The sequence below is a fragment of the Geotrypetes seraphini genome, chromosome 3 (assembly GCF_902459505.1).
Source record: "Geotrypetes seraphini chromosome 3, aGeoSer1.1, whole genome shotgun sequence".
NCBI lineage: Eukaryota > Metazoa > Chordata > Amphibia > Gymnophiona > Dermophiidae > Geotrypetes > Geotrypetes seraphini.
Window position 1 is genome coordinate 346,615,074 of NC_047086.1, and position 20,915 is coordinate 346,635,988.

Genomic DNA, 20,915 nt, shown 5'->3' on the forward strand with positions numbered 1-20,915 from the left:
AGGGCAAAAAGCCAAATATCCTCTAATAGCAATAAGCTTCTACTCATTATGACAGGGGTTGCCATACAACATATTACAAATAATTGGAAAAATTGGGATAGGCTGAATTATAGCTTTTGGTGGAACTCTGTGTCACATTTTCAAAATGGAAAGGATAATTGCCATGCAGCAGGGAGCCATTAACAAGATACTATAAAGATTGAAATTACTACATAGAATAAATATTAATTTTTCCCTTTTGTTCATACACGTCCAGGGTGGGATGGGGGGGTGGAAATATTTTATGATTTCTTTTGCTTATGAATAACTGTTGGATATAAGGGAGGGGGGATATTTGATGCGAGTTAGAATTGATGATAGATTATTAAGTGATGTTAAAGTATAAATGATTGTATAATATGTTACACTTATTGTGAGTTTTAAAAATGAATAAAGATTAACAAAAAAATAATAATAATTTCATCTTGAGTCCGTATTTTTTTTCAAAACAAACTTAAGAAACCTGACCACATTGGTTTATTGAAAAATCTCTTGCAGAGTAGTCACAGATTCCTGAAGGTGCAGTTTTCTGTGCCGAAATGCCTGCAGCATTGAGCCTTTTTTACATTTACAGAACTGAATCTCTGCTCTGAAGAAAAAGTTTGTGTTTGAAAACATCTAAGAGCATAAGAACATAAGCATCGCCTCTGCCGAGACAGACCACAGGTCCATCATGCCCAGCAGTCTACTCCCGCGGCGGCCCCCCAGGTCAATGACCTGTAAGTGATCTAATGCTCCAAAGCATTTTGTACTGTATAGTAACCCTCTAATTGTACCCTTCAATCCCCTTTTCCTTCAGGATCTCGTCCAATCCCATTTTGAAACCCAAAATCGTACTCTGCTCTAGAGAATGACACGGTGACAAAATTCATCACCGTTCCCGTCCCCGCAGATAACCGCGGGAAACCATCTTCACGTCATTCTTTAAGGAAAGAGGGAAGAATCAGAGCATGAATGGCCACAACCACTGACCCACAAGCTTTGCTTTGAATAATGCTGGTGTAGAAGGACAGAGGATGAAATAGACACTAGAAAATGACATGGGTTTATTTACCACGGTTATCCGCGGGGACGGGGACGGTGATGAATTTTGTCACCGTGTCATTCTCTACTCTGCTCTACCACCTCTTCTGGAAGCGAATTCCAGGTGTCCACCACCCTCTGAGTAAAGAAGAAATTCCTAGCATTTGTTCTGAATCTGTCTCCCTTCAATTTTTTTGAGTGCCCTCTAGTTTTTGTTGCCCCTGCCAGTCTGAAGAATCTGTCCCTCTCTAGCTTCTCTATACCCGTCATAATCTTGTACGTTTCTATCATATCCCCTCTTAGGTCTCCGCTTTACCAGGGAAAAGAGCCCCAGCTTCTCCAGCCTCTCAGCATAAGGAAGGTTCTCCATGCCCTTTATCATTTTTGTTGCTCTTCTCTAGACCCTCTCGAGTGTCGCCATATCCAGTATTGAACGCAGTACTCCAGATGCGGTTGCACCATTGCCCTATACAGCGGGAGGATAACTTCCTTGGTTCTGGTAGTGATACCTTTTTTGATAATGCCCAACATTCTGTTCCCCTTTTTTGAGGCCGCTGCGCATTGTGCCGCCGGTGTCATTGTTTTATCCACCAAAACCCCCGAGTCCTTTTCTAGGTTTCCTTCCCCCAATATCATCTCCCCCATTGTGTAGTTGTACATCGGGTTTCCTACTTTGTTTTTATTATTTGATCTACATTTTTGTGGGAATTAATTTTAATAATTTATATTCTGCATATCCCACAATTCTATGCGGATTACAAATTATTCAGGCACGCAAGCATTTTTCCCTAACTGTCCCAGTGGGCTCCCACTCTTATCTAATGTACCTGGGGCAATGGGAATTAAGTGACTTGCCCAGGGTCGCAGTGTGGGATTTGAACCCATAACCTCAGGGTGCCAAGGCTGTAGCTCTAACCATTCCATCACACACTCCCATCATGTTGCTTTGTGTACTTCCATACATACACATGAAAAATATAAAAAATGAGAACACCAAGGGGTCCTTTTACTAAGGCTCGCTAGTGCATCTTAGCGTGCGCTAAATGCTAACACGTGCTAATGCGTCCATTATATCCTATGGACGTGTTGCCATACTTTAGCATTTAGCGTGCGCTAATATTTAGCTCGCCTTAGTAAAAGGCCCCCTAATTTACCATGATTTGGAGTTATTCACGAGAAATGGTGCTCATAATGTAAAGCATATAGTATTTCCTGCAGACAAAAAAACTAAACTAAATAGCATTGGACCAAGCCGAGATTAGAAGGTGAATATTTTAATTAGTTGAAGGAACAGGCAGGATGGTAAAACAGCAGAGAAAGTGTTGACCGATCACATTACAAAGGTTAAGTACATATGGAAAGCCACATTCATATCATGGAAATTGCTGCAGACAAGAAGAAATCAAAACCGCAAAGCAGACAAAGTTATAGTACTTACCAAGCGCATTTCTAAAAAGATGTTGCACCGGTCATAGGTGTGAAGAAATGACACAAAACTGCCATGTTGAGTTAAATAAGATGACTGATAAAAACGAAAAAGTGACCAAACCGGGGCAACAACCCCTGTAAGGACTTTGAAAGAGTCTATCATTGCACTATCCTCAAACAATAGAAAGATATTTAAATTTTGGTGAATGTCTTTTTGTGCTATTTTTCTTCTTTTTTCTATTAAATGTCCATTTAAAATGTCCAATGCTTAAGTGAAAACTATGATCCTGAAAATAGGCAAAACTTAACTGTGAGTGTTTAGGAAGCCAACTTGCAGGTACAGGTGGATCCTAACGCGTTTCCCTGACAGGCTTCTTCAGAGAACCCCCATGCTGGATGGAACATCAAGTTCAACAACTTCCTGAATCTTCACTTCTAAACCGATTGCATTTCCTGTTGACTGTTCCTTTCTACAGTTTGAGGATGGTGCAGTGATAGACTCTTTGAAAGTCCTTACAGGGTTTGCTGCCCCGGTTTGGTCACGTTCTTACCATATATTGGTTCTGAGCACTTTCGAGGTTTAAAGGCATTTTCATTTTGTTTTTTGTTTCCTTTTTCGTTTTTGTCAGTTCACAGTCCTTTGGGAACTTTCTCTGTTTGAATTTCACCCAGTTGTTATATTGGGGTTAAATAAGATGCCAGATCATGTCAGTAGACTCCAACATATGACAAAAATGTGTACAGTATAATCTCGTTATAATGGACTTCAAGGGACCTGGAAAAACGGTCCATTATATCCAGAGTTGCATTTTTAAAAAAACTTTATTTAGGTCAACTTGAAACAACGTTCAATCAATGAACAACAGTCACTGCACAACCATATCAGCAATATCAAGAACAAAAATCAGCAAAACATTGGTATGGCACGAAATGATTGCAAAACCAGAACATCAAGGGCTCCTTTTACTAAGCTGCACTAGCGATTTTAGCGTGTGCTACAATGCCGCGCGCTAGACGCTAACGCCTCCATAGAGCTGGCATTAGTTTTTCCGCATAGCACGGGGTTTAGCGTGCGCTAAAAACGCTACCGCAGCTTAGTAAAAGGAGCCCTAAAAGATGTTCTAAAGCAGGGCTGCCCAAGTCCGGTCCTCGAGATCTACTGGCAGGCCAGGTTTTCAGGATATCCACAATGAATATGTATGAGAGAGATTTGCCTGCACTGCCTCCTTGGTATGCAAATCTCTCTCTCATGCATATTCATTGTGGATATCCTGAAAACCTGGCCTGCCAGTAGATCTCAAGGACCGCCCTGTTCTAAAGCATTATGTCGTACTGTACTGGAAAGAAAAATACTCTTGTCATTTTCTTCTAGGATGCATTTTGATACTATATCACCGGCATGCCACGTGCCTTATAGGTGGAGCCTGCATGTCCGTTATAGCTGAAGAAAATTACAGCTAAAAGTGGATCTCAGGACCAAAATAGTTGTACGTTATATCCGAAAGTCTGTTATATGCGAGTCTGCTAAATCTGATGATTTTCTGTTTATTTATAATGGCGCTCGGCCGGGACCAGTGGACCTCGTCCGCTATAGGCGAGGTTCTGTTATAATGAGATTATACTGTATATTTTAAAAAAAACACCAAAAGAGTAGAGTGCAAAAAGGCATTATCATTTATATTTATTTGGTATATATTTCTTCCTGCTACTTTTTTGGTTTTTTTTAATTTTTATTAGTAAATTATAAGTTTATGACAAGAAATAATCTTGATTATCAGTAAATAGGTTTACAATCTCAAACAAATTCTAAAATAAAAAGAAAATATATATCAGAGTTGAAAAACCTCTTGTAGTCCCCAAAATCAAAGGGGGGAAACTACCAGCAATTTTACAAGGATAATTGTCTCAACTACGCAATATAAAGGTCGCAATTCAGACATTACTATTATGCTCATCATATCTGCGCTAAAAAACGCTATCGCATTTTAGTAAAAAGGGGGGAGGAGGGTTAAGGTAGGCATTTCTCCAACTGGATAGGAAATTTTGTTTTCAGCGAAATTCTTTAGTTGAAATGAGTCAAAGAAAACTTTATCAAACACTTTGAAGGAAAATGTAAAAAAAAAAAAATAATTCTCCGTTTACTTTCAATACTCCAGGGTGAAGATCCAGGAAAAGCTTATGCTTATTTTGGGATTCCCTAGAGACATCAGGAAAACATCACAACTTATGACCAGGGCAGGATTAACCAATAGGCCAAATAGGCACATGCCTAGGGTCCAAAATGGTCAGGGGGGCCGATGAAGGAAGGCATCAACATTGTTTTTTTCCAAACAGCGATGGGCCCCTTCAGCATCGATCATCAATGCGGGCCCCCCCCCCCCCAATTGGCAACATCCCCCCCCCCCATCGACGGAAAGTAAGACAAGCAAACAACGTGGGTAAGAAAGGCATTTGGGAACTGTAATTGTGCAAGCGGTGCTGCTTGCCCAAAGCTTCCCTCTGACGCAGCTTCCTGTTTCCGCCTGGGTGCATGGTGGGGTGGGGCAAGGCAGGGGGCCCAGTGTACTTGTGTGCCTAGGGGCCCTCGCCAAATTAATCCTGCCCTGCTTATGACCCCCAAATTATGTTAAGTGATTTTTGAAATACATTTTCAGCAGCAATTTCAGATTCTATAAACGGCGCTGGTATCAGTGGCCGCCTAAAAAATGGCCGCCGATTGCGTGGTGTTTATAGAATTGCGGCTGTTTTTAAAACAGGCACCTTTAAAAATAGGCTAGCATTTTTTAGCCCTACATTTACAACCCAAATTACCAATTAAAAGAAATGTTTTTAATGGTGTGGTCAATTATCATGCCATTTAACCCATTACAGCCAATTGGGATGCACATTTAAAAAAAAAAAAAAGTATCAGAGGCAGGACGCCTACATTGTAGGCCTCTGTAGCTCATCTATGGAGACACATACCCATGCTTAAGCTCGCTCTAGGTGGGGCAAGGGCATGGTTTTGCCCGGAAGTGACCATGGGCAGGGTTAAGCGTCTCCAAGTATGTGTCTCCATAGACATGAAGCAGACACCTTAAATGTAGGCCTGCAAATTGCTGGCCTACATTTAAGGCATCTGTCCGACAGTGTAGACATGATTCTGAACAGGACGCCATGAATTGACATGCTATCGGTGACCGCTTCTTAGGCAGCTGCTGATATTGGCGTCCTATACAGAATCAGGTCCATAATGTGTACATGCTGAATATGTTCCTAAGTGCTATTCTATAACTACAGTAGGGCCCCTGTATTGTGACTGGGCGTGGCCAAACTGGCCAGAGCTAGGGGCCTTGCCCAGAGCACACAGACCGGTTAGACGAGGCTTGGAGAGTGGAGTAGAAAATGCAGGGAAACACAGAAAGGTTTTAAATTGGGAAAGAAACGTACGTTATTGCACAAAGTCAGTTCAACACTCTGTATAGCTTCACAGTAGTTCCATCCATGGTGCAAAACAAAGAAAACACATCATACCGGGTTCAAGCTTCACCTTCTCTTCCACTGCTTCCAGTTTGGTTAAACAATGCAAACCAGGTAAGTGAAACAAACAACAAAAAAGCACAAGTTCTTCACCCAGTACTTGATAACCAGTTCTTGGGGGAAAACCAGGAATATTACTTCCCCAAGCTTTGGGATTTCACCTCCCATAAATGGAACCAAATCTTCAGGTTCCCCACCCACTGAAATCCACAAAATAAACTGGCAGCCTCAAAAGGTTCTTAGTCAGGGCAAAGAAAAAAACAATTAAAAATAACTGGGCCTTAACATACCGTACTTCTCCCAGCAAAAGGTGAAAACAACCAAATCATGGCAAAGGTAATGTCTTATTAGTCTCTGGGTTCTGGCAAGGTCTTGCACAGTCCAGCTGCCTTGCTTCCAAACCCTTCTTCCTGCAGCTCAGCCTTGGTAATTCAAGTTGAAGGGCACACTAGCTTTAAACCACAATTTTTCCTGTGGGTTACCAGCAAGCACATTTACTGCATGGAAACTCTTAACTGAGCTCCATGCCTTCTTCATTAGCCCATCCCCCACACTCTACAGACTCCATTTCCCAGGCATTTACTTCCTCCTCCATAGAATCTTGCTCCATTTCAATGTCCCCCAATTTCATTAGCAAATTCAACATTGGAGGCTTTTACCTGGGTCTCTTGAGAGTGGGCGGCTTGCTGCTTTCTAGCCCTGGGCTGGAGTAAACTGCGTCAGTCAGTCTGGCTCTGGAAGATGGTGTGCAAGCCACTCTCTTTTCTGATCAGAACTCATACCAGCTGAGCTACCCTGTCTCATGTTAGCAACATTCTGGGTTGTTCTCAGCTGATTACAGCCTTTCCTACCTGGGCTGCTTGTCTTAACAGTTCCAGCCCTGGTTTGTAAACTTCCTACCCTGGGGCATGCTGGGACTCATAGTTCCTTGCCTTTCCCTAATGTCCATTGCCTTTGAAAATCTGAACAGATCTTAGGCGTTTTGACAGTTTTAGAACTAGCATTTAAGGATAATCTTGGTACTGCAGGGCTCTGGGCCTATCTTTAGGGACAGGTGCTTCACCTCAAAGTCTTGCCTATATCTTTATCCCTACTTTCTGAGCGCTGCAGTGTTTCCTTTACTGGCACAAGGGTGACAGTATCCGTTGTTTCAGTCTTCCGTGTTTCAGTTATCCGTGGTTTACCATGACCCAAGCATCGAGCACTCCCCCCCCCCCAACCCACCCTGGACTTTACCCCATTGTGCCCAAGCTTACCTCTCAAATCTTCACTGGCAGCAAGCAGGAACACCAGGAAATGACATTAGAGGGAGGGAGCTCAGGCTAGCGTGAGCAGCAGGCAGAAGATGCTACTCACAGCCAGTGAAGATTTGAGAAGGTACGCTGTAGGGGCTGTGGGCACAGTGGGGTAGAGTGCAGGGGGAGCGCTCAGTTCTCAGGCCATGGCAAACCACAGAAACTGAAGCCTAAGGTGTGTTATAATAGCATTCACTATTATCTTTAGTTTCACATAACCACGGTAGGTCTTGGAGCCTATTACCTGCAGATACGGAGGCCTTACTGTATGTACATATATTTGAAAGCATGTATTTACAGGTGGGTGTAGCACAAAGTTGTACATATATTTCTGGAACATAGGCAGAGACGTCAGTTCTATGGCTGGTTTGAGTGCTTGTCGCTAAGCACAAACACACATATCTACCCAGTTACGGTAGTATTCTATAATGAAAGTAGATGCCTGCTTTCCTGTATAGGCTATGTGCCAATGAGGTGCCCTCTGGGTGCCTCCATATAAATACACAGTTATAGAATTATTCCCAGTACTAGTGTTTAAGCCCGTTACATTAACGGGTGCTAGAATATATGGCTGTCTGTCTTTCTTTCTTTATGTCTCTCTCCCTGCTCCTGTTTCTTTCTTCCTTTCTTTCTGTCTTTCTCCCTCCTGCAATTTTTTTCTCTCTCTCCCTGGCACCCTTTGCCTGTCTGTCTTATTTCTGTGTCTCTCTGGTCCCGTCTGTCTTTATTTCTGTCTGTCTCTCTCCCTAGCCTCCTTTGTCTGTCTGTATTTATTTCTGTGTCTCCCCCCCCCCCCCACTTTCCTTTGCAGAAGCAGCAGTGCTATTTCCCTTCCCCTCCAGATCCCTGTGAAGTAGTAGCAGCATTTCCCCCCCACCCACCCCCCATTCCCTTCTCTCCCCCCCCCCACTTTCCTTTGCAGAAGCAGCAGCGGTATTTCTCTTTCCCTCCAGGTCCTTGCTGAAGCAGTAGCAGCATTTTCCCCCACCCCCCCCATTCCCTTCTCTCCCCCCCCACTTTATTTTGCAGAAGCAGCTGTGATATTTCCCTTCCCCTCCAGATCTCTGAGAAGTAGTAGCAGCATTTTCCCCCACCCACCCCCCTTTCCCTTCTCTCCCCTACCACCACTTTCCTTTGCAGAAGCAGCAGCGGTTTTCCCTTCCCCTCCAGGTCCCTGCTGAGTAGTAGAAACATTTTCCCCCATCCCCCATTCCCTTCTTACCTTGAGCTGCCCTGCTCCGTTCGGCCCCTCCCCCTTCCCTTCCCGTGTGCTGGCCTGCTGCGGCTGAAGGTTTTTTTCGTCGACTCCTCCTGTTAAAACTCCCCCCCCTCCCGCAACCGCTCCTGTTCAAAGCGGCCTGCTGAGTTTCACGGCCGCTGTAACGAACCTCGCAGGCCGCTCTCCAACTCGGTAGCATGTTCCCTCTGACGCGATTGCGTCAGAGGGAACGTGCTACCATGTGGAGAGCGGCCTGCGAGGTTCGTTACAGCGGCCGCGAACCTCAGCAGGCCGCTTTGAACAGGAGCGGTAGCGGCTGTTGCAGGAGGATTGGGGGGGGGGGGGAATTCGTGAGCGGCGGCAGGACCATGAGGCGGGATTGAGTTTTTCGGCTTCCCCTATCTGGGGAAACCGCCGTGCCGAACTCAGCTGCGCGTGGGGCCGTAGTAAGCGCGGGGCATGCTGCAGTCTTGGCGGCCACGGACATACAGATCATGGAAGCACGCTGATAAGACTGCGCATGCGCCGCCTACGGTTTTATTATATAGATGGTGAGGCTATGGGCCTAGTGGTCTCTCTGTCTATGATTTTAGCAATAGCCCTGTATCAGCTAATCCCTGCAGCCATTGCACTAATAAAATTTTGACAGTCTTCAACATTAATGCAGATTTGCTGTACAAGTCCTCCTTAGTTCCCTCTCTAAGTTGTTGAAATCCATGATATCATAGACTGCTATTAAATTGATCAGTGGTTTTCATCATAAAGCAAGAAGTTGCAGCAGCCATTTTCTTTTAGCAGCCACAAGGGGCAGGAGCAAATGGGTTTTGCTCATGCTCCCATTTGGACCATCAGGGATATCAGGAAGGCCGGGGGGAGGGGCCTGTCTGGTCCATTGAGGATTGGGGGTCATTTTGGTGGGAAGGGGGAAGAAGGAAAGAGAGGACTGAGAAGAGGATTGGGGAATTTAAAAGACTATATAATTCAATAGAGCATAATTCAATTATCAAAGAAAAAGCAAAAATTATGCTTGACATAGTAATGATCACTCCACTGACCACTATGTAGTACAATACAGGGTGAGAGAGAAACGCAGTATTTTGCACTAAGCTAAACACAGTATATAAATATGTGGAGAAAAAAGCCTCAGTTAATGCTTCATGGGCTCAAAAAAAACCTCCACAGCAGTGTTTACTGCAGTTCTATCACAATGTCCATATAGTGTTTCATTCACAGGATCAGTCAGCATCAAAATCAAAAAGCAAACACTACAGTTAAACTAAGCAGGAAAAACTTATCTGTATCTTCATTCAGGCACAACGCTGCTGCTTGTTTCTTCCACACACCAGTACCCCGACAGGGAGTCCCCGTTTTGCCGGTCAGGGTTGTGTCAAGCGATAATAACACTCCAGCTGCAACGCTCTCACACATGCTGCAGCAAGCTTGGGCTAATCTACACCCGGTTTCAGGAAGAATGGCGCTGGTGCTCACAGACACTCAGGCAAAGCCTGACCCCAAAATAACTGAATATCAGCCGGTCCAATGGAAACTTGGGGATCCTTTTATCAAGTCGTGCTCGCGGGGTTAGCGTGCGAGACTTTTTTTTTTTTTTTTTTTTATGAGTTCAATATTTTTATTAAGCTTTATGAAAAGATACAGTCCAAAAATGCATTCAGATACATGTACGACACCGGGATCTCGAAACTAATAACACTTAGTGTAACACAGCAGTAACTACAATCAATTGTAATTGGGTTTGAAACCTTCTAAGAGATCCAAAGTACTTGGACTGTTTATAAGAAAACAGAAAGAAAGAAAGAAGGAGAGAAAAGATAAAAGAAAGAGAAGGAGAGAAAGAGAAAGAGAGAAGGACAGGAGTATCTATGAAACAGATCTAACATAGGAGTCTAAGAATTTCCAAGGTGAGTTGCATAGTGTCATGTTCATGGATAGTCGAGCAATATTTTTCTTCTCATAAGCATATGATTCAAATTTATGATACATGCACAAAGATTTCCACCAAAAAGTATAATCCAATGATGAAGAGGATTTCCAATTCTTCAATATATGCATAAGGGCAGTCACAAACATAGTGTCAATAAGTTTAGGAGGACAATTCGAAAGAACAAAGCAGGGGTGCTGAGATCTGAGAATTATAATATCCAAAGAAAGTTCATCCGAACAGTTAGTAACATGCTTTATAGTGTCCCAAATGCGAGACCAGAAGGAGCGAACTGGAGTGCAGTGGAAGAGCATATGATCAAGGGTTCCGGCCTCCTTCATACAATTCCAGCATATAGAGTTTTGTTTAAGGTTGGCTTTCCACATCCGAAAAGGAGTCCATACCGCATTCCACATGACGAAGAACATTGACTGTGAAACTCTGGAAGATAAGAGAGGACGATTTGTCGAGGACCAAAAAAGATCCCAGTCAACATCAGTAAGAGGGGTTGTTAGTATGGATTCCCAGTGTTTCATGGAATGAGGAGAAAAGATAAAGGAGTTGTCCCTTAGTATGCTGTAAAATAAAGAGATTGCTTTGCCCTTTGATATAGCCAGTAAAGACCAATGGCGTATAGTGTGAATGGATAACTCAAAGTCAAATCGTAGGGACTGGGAGGATATTGCTTCAGTGAGGGAAAGCCATTGAGAAAATGTGGAAGGAGGTAATGAGTATGTAGAGCAGAGTGTGTTGAAAGGCACAATAGAGGTCTGAGTAGTTATTTGATGAGGAAACCATAGCTCAGCCTGCTGCCATCTTTTCCATGAAAGTGACTTTCCGTTGTGTTGGAGTTTGGGGTTGTTCCAAATAGACACAAATGGGCTATCTTTGATTGAAATTTCTGCTATCGCATCTAATAGATGAAGGGCATGCTGCGTCGCACTCAACAGAGAGTATCTTCTCAAATGTCTAGGGATTGGAATTGTTGCCATACAAGAGACATGTAGTGGTGTACATATAAATCGTTCCATCTCGAACCAAGCTGGAGGGTCCTGGGAACAGGGGTCCGTGATCCAATAAGCTCCATATTTGGCCAATGATGCAATATAGTAAAAGTAGAAATCTGGTAAATTTAAAACCGCCATGAACTTTGGAGGCTTTCAATTTGGTAAGAGCAATTCGAGGCTTTTTCTTATTCCAAACAAATTCAGAAATTTTTTTATCCAGCCACTGAAAAAATGTTTTCTTACATAAAGATGGGAGCATTGAGAGGATATAGTTTATTTGGGGGGCAAGAGTCATTTTGATGGAAGCAATCCTGCCCCACCAAGATAAATATAGTGGAGACCAACGAGATATAGTGTTCAGGACTATGTTTTTGATTTTAGACAGGTTAAGATCTTGAGCGTGAATTGGATCTTTATGTATCAAGACACCTAGGTATTTCACAGCCCCACGCGACCATGGGAAAGAAAATTGAGTGAGGTCTGAGGGAGAAATATGATCATTAAGGGGGAAAATCTCCGATTTTTCCCAATTAACTGAGTATCCAGAGAGCAAGGAGTATCGAGAGACGATGTTAACGAGAGCTGGAAGGGAATTAGTAGGATCTCGGATAAAGAGAAGAACATCATCAGCATATGCCGCTAATTTAATCTGTCGAGAGGAAGTGGAAATGCCTTTAATTGAGGGACATTGACGAATGGCCGAGAGGAGAGGTTCTAGAGCTAGGTTGAATAATAAAGGGGAGAGTGGACAGCCTTGGCGAGTGCCTCTGTGAAGTGAAAATTTGTTGGAAAGGGAATTGTTGATCAAGATTCGAGCTGTGGGTTGTTTGTACAGGGTTTCAACCCATTTTATAAAGAACGAACCAAAATTATACCATTTCAGGATTCGGAAAAGAAAGAGCCATTCGACGCGATCGAAGGCCTTTTCAGCATCAACAGCCAGGCCGATTACAGGATCTGAAAGAGTTTTAGCATGGGCATTAACATGATGGAAGAGGCGTAAGTTATCACCTATGTATCTGTGTTTAATAAATCCTACTTGATCTTTGTGAATTAGAGAGGGGATCACTCTATTGAGTCTCAGAGAAAGAAGTTTTGCCATAATTTTATAATCTAGATTAAGAAGAGAAATGGGGCGGAAATTTTTAACCAAGGTGGGATCTCTGTCAGGTTTAGGAATAACTACAATAGTAGCCTCAGTAAAATTAAATTGTTTATCTGGAGTAGAATGTAGAAATTCATAATAAGTATGAAGATGAGGGGCCAAAAGAGTTCGAAATTGTTTGAAAAACTCATTAGTGAAGCCATCTGGACCCGGTGCTTTACTATTGGGCAGGGATGTAATTGCAGCTTCTATTTCAGATATAGTGATAGGGGAATCAAGTTCCATTTTTACAGAATCTGATAAGGATGAGTGAATCAAGGGAGCAAGAAAAGAGTCTATCTCAAAGTCAGAGGCTGAGTGTTCGGATTTATATAAGGAGGTATAGAATTGTTCAAATTGAGAAGAAATCAGGGACCTAGTCTTAACCATCTGTCCTGACGGGTCTTGAACAGCTGCGATGTGCAAACGTTTAGATTTAGTTTTAAGGTATCTAGCCAAAGGACGGCCCATGAGGTTGTCACCCATGTAGTGACCCGAGGATGAAATAAAAATATCCCTCCTGGCTGTGCACGAAACCAAAGTATTATATTCGTATTTAAGATTTTGTATACGTTGATGTATGGACGGGTCATACAAATGAGCAGACATGTGTTGTAATTCTAACATTTTGATAGAAGATTCTAATTCTTTCTCTTTTTGCATGGATTGTTTATTTTTCCAGGAGGCGAGCTTAATTAATTCACCTCTAATGGTAGCTTTGTAAGCCTCCCAAACAATGGAAGGGCAAACTGCAGGGTCATTGGAATTAAATTCAAAGAATTCAGTGGTGAAGGATCTTATTTTTTCAGCTATTTCAGTATCTAAGAGTAAAGTATTATTCAGTCTCCAAGATGGAGATTCTTTACGAGGCTCAGAGAGAAGTAGATGCAGAGAAATAGCCGCATGATCCGTAAGAGAGATCGGATGAATAATGGTGTTTGTAAGGTCATGAGTTAGGGAAGAGGATAAAAGAAAGAAGTCTATTCTGGTGTATGTATTGTGTGGTGGTGAAAAGTGAGAGTACTCCCTACCCTTTGGATTAAATAACCGCCAGGGATCAACTAGTGAAAAGGCATCTTTAAGGGCATGTAAGGCTGCGAAGGACTTGGACTTCGAATATCTACAGGATGATGATCTATCAATATATATATCCTGAACTTGATTGAAGTCGCCACCTAATATTAGAGGACAAGATCCATATTCCATCAATACCGTCTGAAGCTCATGAAAAAATTCTGGATGGTCTAGAATTGGAGCGTAAATATTAAGAAAAACAAAATCCACCGAGTGTAACGCAGCATGTACCAAACACCATCTACGAGACTTTTAATCACGCGCTAACCCCCGCGCTGGCCAAAAAACTACCGCCTGCTCAAGGCAGGTGTTAGCGACTAGCGCGGCCGACGGTTTAACCTGTGCTATTACGGCTTGATAAAAGGAGCCCTAGATGCCAGGATGCTGTTATAGAATTATCACTAAGCATATGCCATTGAGGCACCAGTATATAGAATTGCCCCGTAGTTTAGAAACATAGAAGATGACGGCAGAAAAGGGCCATAGCCCATCAAGTCTGCCCACTCTAATGACCCACCACCCTTGATTTTACCCCCCCTAGAGATCCCACATGTGTATCCCATTTCCTTTTAAAATCTGGCACGCTGCTGGCCTCAATCACCTGAAGTGGAAGTTCATTCCAATGATCGACCACCCTTTCGGTGAAGAAAAACTTCCTGGTGTCGCCCTGAAATTTACCACCCGATTTTCAGCCCTCTTGTGGCCCTCTTGTGGCCCTCTTGTGGCCGAGGGACCTTTAAGAAAGAAGATATCATCTTCCACCTTGATATGGCCCATGATATATTTAAACGTTTCAATCATGTCTCCTCTCTCTCTACGTTCCTCGAGTGAATATAGCTGCATTTTAAATCTCAATTTTTCTTCCACAATATATGACTCAGTCTTTCATACCACAGGTTTCTGCCAGTCACTCAGAGCTCAGTCCTGGAAAATACTACACCAGAACACGGGGATAATTTAGGTCTATGAATGCCGTCTTCTCATGACCGTCCCATTAGAATTACTTAATCTTAATCCGTACCTCTTTTATATATATATATTTTTTTAACTTTTTATTAATTTTTCATTCAAAAACAATGCATTAAAATATACATTTACATATAATTAATTTCAAAATTGCATTTACATCAGTCATAGAAATATACTTCAAAAACTTTTCCCCCCTCCCTCCCACCCCAATACAAGAACAAAAACCAAATGCATTATTTCAGACATATAGGGCTCCATTTACGAAGCCGTGGTAGCGGGTTATCGTGCGTAATAGCGCACGCTAAACCACCAGATGCGCTAGCCACTACCGCCTCCTCTTGAGCAGGCGGTAGCTTTTTGGCTAGCGCGGGGGTAGCGCATGATTAAAAGTCACGCGCGTTAAAGCCGCTCCTGCGGCTTTGTAAAAGGAGCCCATAGTGAAAATCATATTGAGCTTATTGATCAATGAAAACATCAAAATATAATACCCACCCACCCACCCTCCCTGAATGTGTAAATCAGATAAGAAATCAGGAGAATAAACTAGCTAATCATTAACAAAATTTGTCAATGGACTCCATGTTAATTTAAATAACTTATTATTATACAACATTTCTGAATTCATTTTCTCATATTTGTAGCATAAACATAAAGAGTCCCACCAAAAGGAGAAATTAAGTTGATCCCAATTTTTCCAGTTTTTGGTAACCATTTGCTTGGCTATCCCAGTCATGATGGAAAATAATCTACTTTTATTCTTGTCTAAAGGAGGTTTAGGTGACAACAATGTACCACAAATAACTACCTCATACGATAACGGAATCGTCACTCATAATTGCCTTGGGCTTGTTGCTCTGAATTCTATATCAATGTAAAGGCAGGGACCAGCCTTACATTTGCCCTTTTCATGTATAAAATTCTGCTATGAGCTGTCCTTTCAGTTCCAGAGACAAGTCTCATTTAAATTAGTCATAATACAGCAACGCTCCAGCTCTTAAAGCCTGCCTCACTAATTGTCATCTGCAAATCACTTATGTTGTCCTCCCTTCATGCTTTACTACACATTATTTGCACCAGGCCTCAACAGAACAGTGCCTTTCATCCAATGGACTAGTCCTGATTATCTCTATGAGCGTATAAATTGTGTAATCCACTATGTGAACTGCTCTAAAGAATAAGATAATACGAAACCAGGCATCTCTTACCTCAGGAGTCACCTACTTGTTTATCTGATTCAGTCCTGCTTATCTGTAACGGGAGTTTTCCAAACATAGCAGGACTGAAAAAGCACAGAATGCCATATGCTCCCTGAGAGCTGAGATCCTGAGGAGGCTTCTATGCATGGAAAGGGCCACACAGGCTCAGAACTTTTCACTAATAGTTGAGCTCCTCCTCTCTATGGCTTATTAGCCCATGCACCAGGCTACTTAGGCCAATTCTGTGATTACTAACCTGTCCAATACTAAATTCTGCTGTTCTACAGATAGTTATGTACTTTTTATTCATCTTTTGGGAAGATGTGAGTCCACCAAAATCCTACTGTACTGCCATATAAGTGCCACCTGCAACCATAAGGGCTATTGGGGTGATAGGTAGGTATAGTAGGTGTTGGGGGAGTTTTGGAGGGCTCACCTTACATTAGAAAGGGGTTATGATGAGATGTACATCTGGCATCCTTTATGTGAAGTTCACAGCAGTGCCCTCTAAGGTGCCCCACCGGTCTATTGGGATGTCTTTGTGGCCAGTCCATTGCAGTGCTGGCCCCTCCCACATCTTAATGGTGCCTATCTGGACATTTCTAACTTGGACTTGTTTTGGTCAAAAATGGCAAATAAAGTTAGACATCCTAGCGGCCTAGATATTTTGGCAGCCAAGAAGTTCAAGTAGGGTATTATTGGAAAAAAAAAAATGATTTAGATGTTCTGTTCGAAAATGGCCTTGTTTCCGTCTCTGACTTTGGACATTTTGTAGGAACTTTGCAAAGTTGGACTTAGATCTCCTATTGAAAATGGCCCTCCATGTAATTTTGTAAGTTTATATATGCTTTGAAAATGGGCACCCTAGTCTAATAAGAATTAGCAGAGCACTGTCTTCTTTTGCTTAGATTCCTCAAGGTGGGTCTATATCTAGGAGAGATTTCAAATTTTAAACACTAATGTTTCTTAAGAAATTAATATCAGAACAATGGAGGGGGATTATTATTTTTGGTTCTTGTCTAAATAATAACTTGCTTCTTTCTTTCTTTCTTTCTCTGGTTCAGGCACACCATTACTCTCCCTTACACTCTAGTCCAGTGGGCCCCAACCTTGTCCTGAAGGACCACCAGGCCAATTGGGTTTTCCGGCTAGCCTAATGAATATGCATGGAGCAGATTTGCATGCCTGTCACTTTATGTAAATCTCTCTCATGCATATTCATTAGGGCTAGCCTGAAAACCCGATTGGCCTGGTGGTCCTCCAGGACAGGGATGGGGACCACTGCTCTAGCCCATCTCACACTTTGAGTAAAGTAGAGATTTATATTTGGAAAGGGGATTTCTGTAGCCTGGTGCTGACACTCCACTCTTGACACCTGCTTTCTGTGATGCTATTACTTCTATTGTTGCTGAGGTCCCTCACCTTCCTCCTTCCTGTACTTTCTGTTCTCATCCTCTTAAGAACACTATAGCTATTTCTATACCTCCACATCATTTCCCCTTATGTGCCTCTGACATCTTGTAGGTCAAAAAAGGTGTGGTTAGTATATCCCCTCTTACAATCGCATAGTGCGGGTTTTAGCGCCGGCAGCAGCAGTAGCTGCTCCGACACTCATAAGAATTCTATGAGCCAACACCCCCCACACACCCCTGAAAGTTCACCCCACTCAAAAGTTCGCACCCACCAGGATCCCCCTAACTCCACCCAGACCTCCCCACTCCCCCCAGGATCCCCCTAACCCAGACATGGGCAACTCCGGTCCTCGAGGGCCGGAATCCAATCGGGTTTTCAGGTTTCCCCAATGAATATGCATGAGATCTATTTGCATGCACTGCTTTCAATGCATATTCATTGGGGAAAACCTGAAAACCCGATTGGATTCCAGCCCTCAAGGACCGGAGTTACCCATGTCTACCCTAACCCCACCTGGACACCCCCCTAACCTGGTTTAGTTGGCTGGACAAACAGCTCCTGCCTCCAGTTGGACCACCTTCGATGGAATGCCCCTTCCCATGCATCTTGGGATGCACTGGTGAGGGGCCTAAGAGCCTAATTGGCCCAGGTGCTTAAGGCCCCTCCTGTAGGAGGGGCTTTTGGCACTGGGCCAACCAGAATCTTAGACCCATATCTCAGTGCATTCTGGGATGCACTGGGAGTGACCTAACATTCCGATTGGCCAGATCCCCTAGGCCCTTCCTATGGGGGCATGGCCTAAGGGATCTGCATCTTAGAATGCACTGGGAGATGGGCCTAAGATTCTGGTCATTGTGTCGTGTCCGCACATGCACAGATGCCATCTGGGGACAGGGCTGGATGGCAGTGTGGGGCGGAATTGGGCAGTCCTGGGGGCGTGGCCATGGGTCTGGATTTTCCTTCTGGAAAATCTGGTAACCCTAGTTTGGGGCCATACCCAAAGGTTTGGGGAGAGATGTGACACTTCGTTGTATTGAAATTTTGACATATGGAGTTAACTCTTTGATTTAGAAAGTGGAGATTTGTTGATACTTATCTCACTACTTCTGAGAGCTGCAAGAACCCTAATTAAATTAATCTTCTTAGTATGTCAAAGGCAAGCAGTTTAATAAAACAAACCTGGGACAGGCTTAGTCACAAAAATAACACAAACCACAAGAACAAATGTTGTAGCAATCATTTAACTTTACTCTTAAAAAGCTTAAAATCAAAGGAATTTGAAAACCTAAAATTTGTTACCTTCAATGAAAACTTTTTAAAAATGCAACATTTTGTATAGTCCCATGAGATCTATAAATATCTTTGTTAGCATTTGTTAAAAGATCTTAGGGCTCCTTTTACGAAGGTGCTTTAGCGCTTTAACACGTGTAATAGCTAAACCGCCGGACGCGCTAGCTGCTACTGCCTCCTCCTGAGCAGGTAGTAGTTTTTCGGCTAGCGCGGGGGTTAGCGCGTGATTCAAAGTCGCACGTGTTAAAGCCGCTACCGCAGCTTCGTAAAAGAGCCCTTAGTGGCCCTAACTTTGCAATTCAATTGATGCATTATATGGTCTGAAAACAATGCAAATGTACATCGAGCTGATGCCAAAATGTGTATAATTAGTCTGCAACTGCAATGATATCTCCATTTGCTATGCAGCCTATCAAGTGATTGTGAAATGATGAAAAAAGGCAATAAAAAACCCTCTAAATCAGCATTTTTAACTGGTGTGCCATGGTGGAGAGCTGCATGTGAGTGAGATTTGCAGGAATCCTACAGAGTCTGCGGGAATGCCATGGGGGTGGAAATAGTTCCTACAGGGTTCTCGTAGGAGTGTCGAAGCCTCTCAGTGACCACCTATCTGTCCAGAGTCCTCCAAGAAGTCTAAGTACTGCCTCTTCCTTCCTCACTATGAGCTCCTTTTACGAAGCCGTGATAGCGGTTTAACATGCGTAATAGCATGCGCTAAACCGCTGGACGCGCTAGCCGCATCCTCTTGAGCAGGGGGTAGTTTTTCGGCTAGCGCAGGGGTAAAAGTCGCGCGTGATAAAGCCACTACCGCGGCTTCGTAAAAGGAGCCCTATGTTCCTCATGATGTTGGCAGATGAGCTTTTTTGGTGCCAAAATTTACTGCGGGGCTGAAATGTTTCCCTATTACATATAGGGAGGGCACAAGCTTTGTATGACTGAGTAAATAATTCTTCCCCTCCTCTCTCCCACGAATGCCATTTTGGGGCTTCTGAAATTGTGCGAGGGCTATTTTCCTACCTGTGTGACCTGTACCAGGTGCAAGGAGTGAGATAGGACATGGTCTCAGAGGTGAGAATCCAATGCAGCTATCACCAGACAGGTCTCCCTTCGGGTCCATCTAGTCTGCATCCCGAATGCTGAGAAAGAGGAGGCCATCTGCAAGATCCAGTCATGGAGAATAGGAGGCAAACTGGCCTCTCATTCCTTATATTGTTATTGAGATTCAAAGTTGATTTTTTTTTTTTCCGTTATGGTTCAGGTGTTAATGCAAAATGCTATTTCTTCATTACATTAGCTGCCTTGACAAAATTGTAAGCTCCAGTGAATAGAGGCTGTTTATTGTATGTCTCTATGTAGTGCTGTGTACATCTTGTAAGTGTTACAGATATAATTTTCCTGACCTCATGATTTCTAGCTTAAGATATGCTGGTTCAAGTGGCATTGTTTTAATTGTACTTGTCGTTTGGGATCTGCTTTGGAGAGCTTTCTACATTTTTTTCAGCTGTTGGCCAGGCTGTCTCTCGTTCCTTGCTGTATAACAGCTAAAAAAAAAAAAAAAAATTGATCCTTTGAATCTTAATGTGTGTTTGTTAAATGATATCCTTAAAAAAATTGATGGTATGCCTTGACCACTTTTGTGCCTTCTACAGTAAGTGTGGCGTAAGATGAAAATGGCTGAAACAAGCACTGCAAACCATACCGGTGAAACTACAAAACACAAATGCCTTCTAGGTTGAAGTCTATCAAAACAAGTGTCTAAACGATGTACAATATAAAAAGATTGCAGAAAACAATTAAAAATAAATAAATAAAAGCAGTATTTTATCAGATATTAAAAATCCTAGACGAATTCAGGTTAACGTACATGAAACAGAAGGAAATTAGGGGAGGGAAAGATTTTTTTTTAAAAATACATCGAAGTAAAACTAATAAAAAGAGGATGGTGAATGGGGAGTGGCAAAACATTAGGATGAGAATCACTTCAGAAGAAGCATTTGATGTTTCAAAGCTTCACAAAAATCAAGGGATTAAGAGGCGGAAGCTGATACTAAAGAGTAAAGGCTTTAAATTTTTCAAGCGAGTTCTCTAATCGAACGTCTAAAGGGAGGGCATTCCACAGAGAGGGGGTGGTGATCAAAATCTCAGACGTAGTAATGGATTTGATACTTATGCCAAGTAAACAAAACTTCATACTTAGTAATGGTTCTGATAAATTCTGCAGATGGAGTGATTATAGGGGCACTGTGGCAGTGTCCTAAGATAACAGCATTCTGGCAATCAATAGAACAGAAGATTGAACACATTCCTTAGGACCCAGGTTTCTTTATGTTGAACTTACCAGTGTTGCAGGGTATGTGACT

General features: G+C 42.8%; 1 long non-coding RNA gene across 1 annotated transcript in view; it reads right to left on the reverse strand.

Moving 5' to 3' along the window:
- LOC117358205 overlaps positions 1-6,830 on the reverse strand; it is an 80,098-nt gene extending 73,268 nt beyond the window's left edge. The window contains exon 1 of the long non-coding RNA XR_004538962.1: positions 6,669-6,830. This is a non-coding gene — a long non-coding RNA (uncharacterized LOC117358205). The remainder of the gene's footprint in view (positions 1-6,668) is intronic.
- Positions 6,831-20,915: the final 14,085 nt, after the last annotated feature.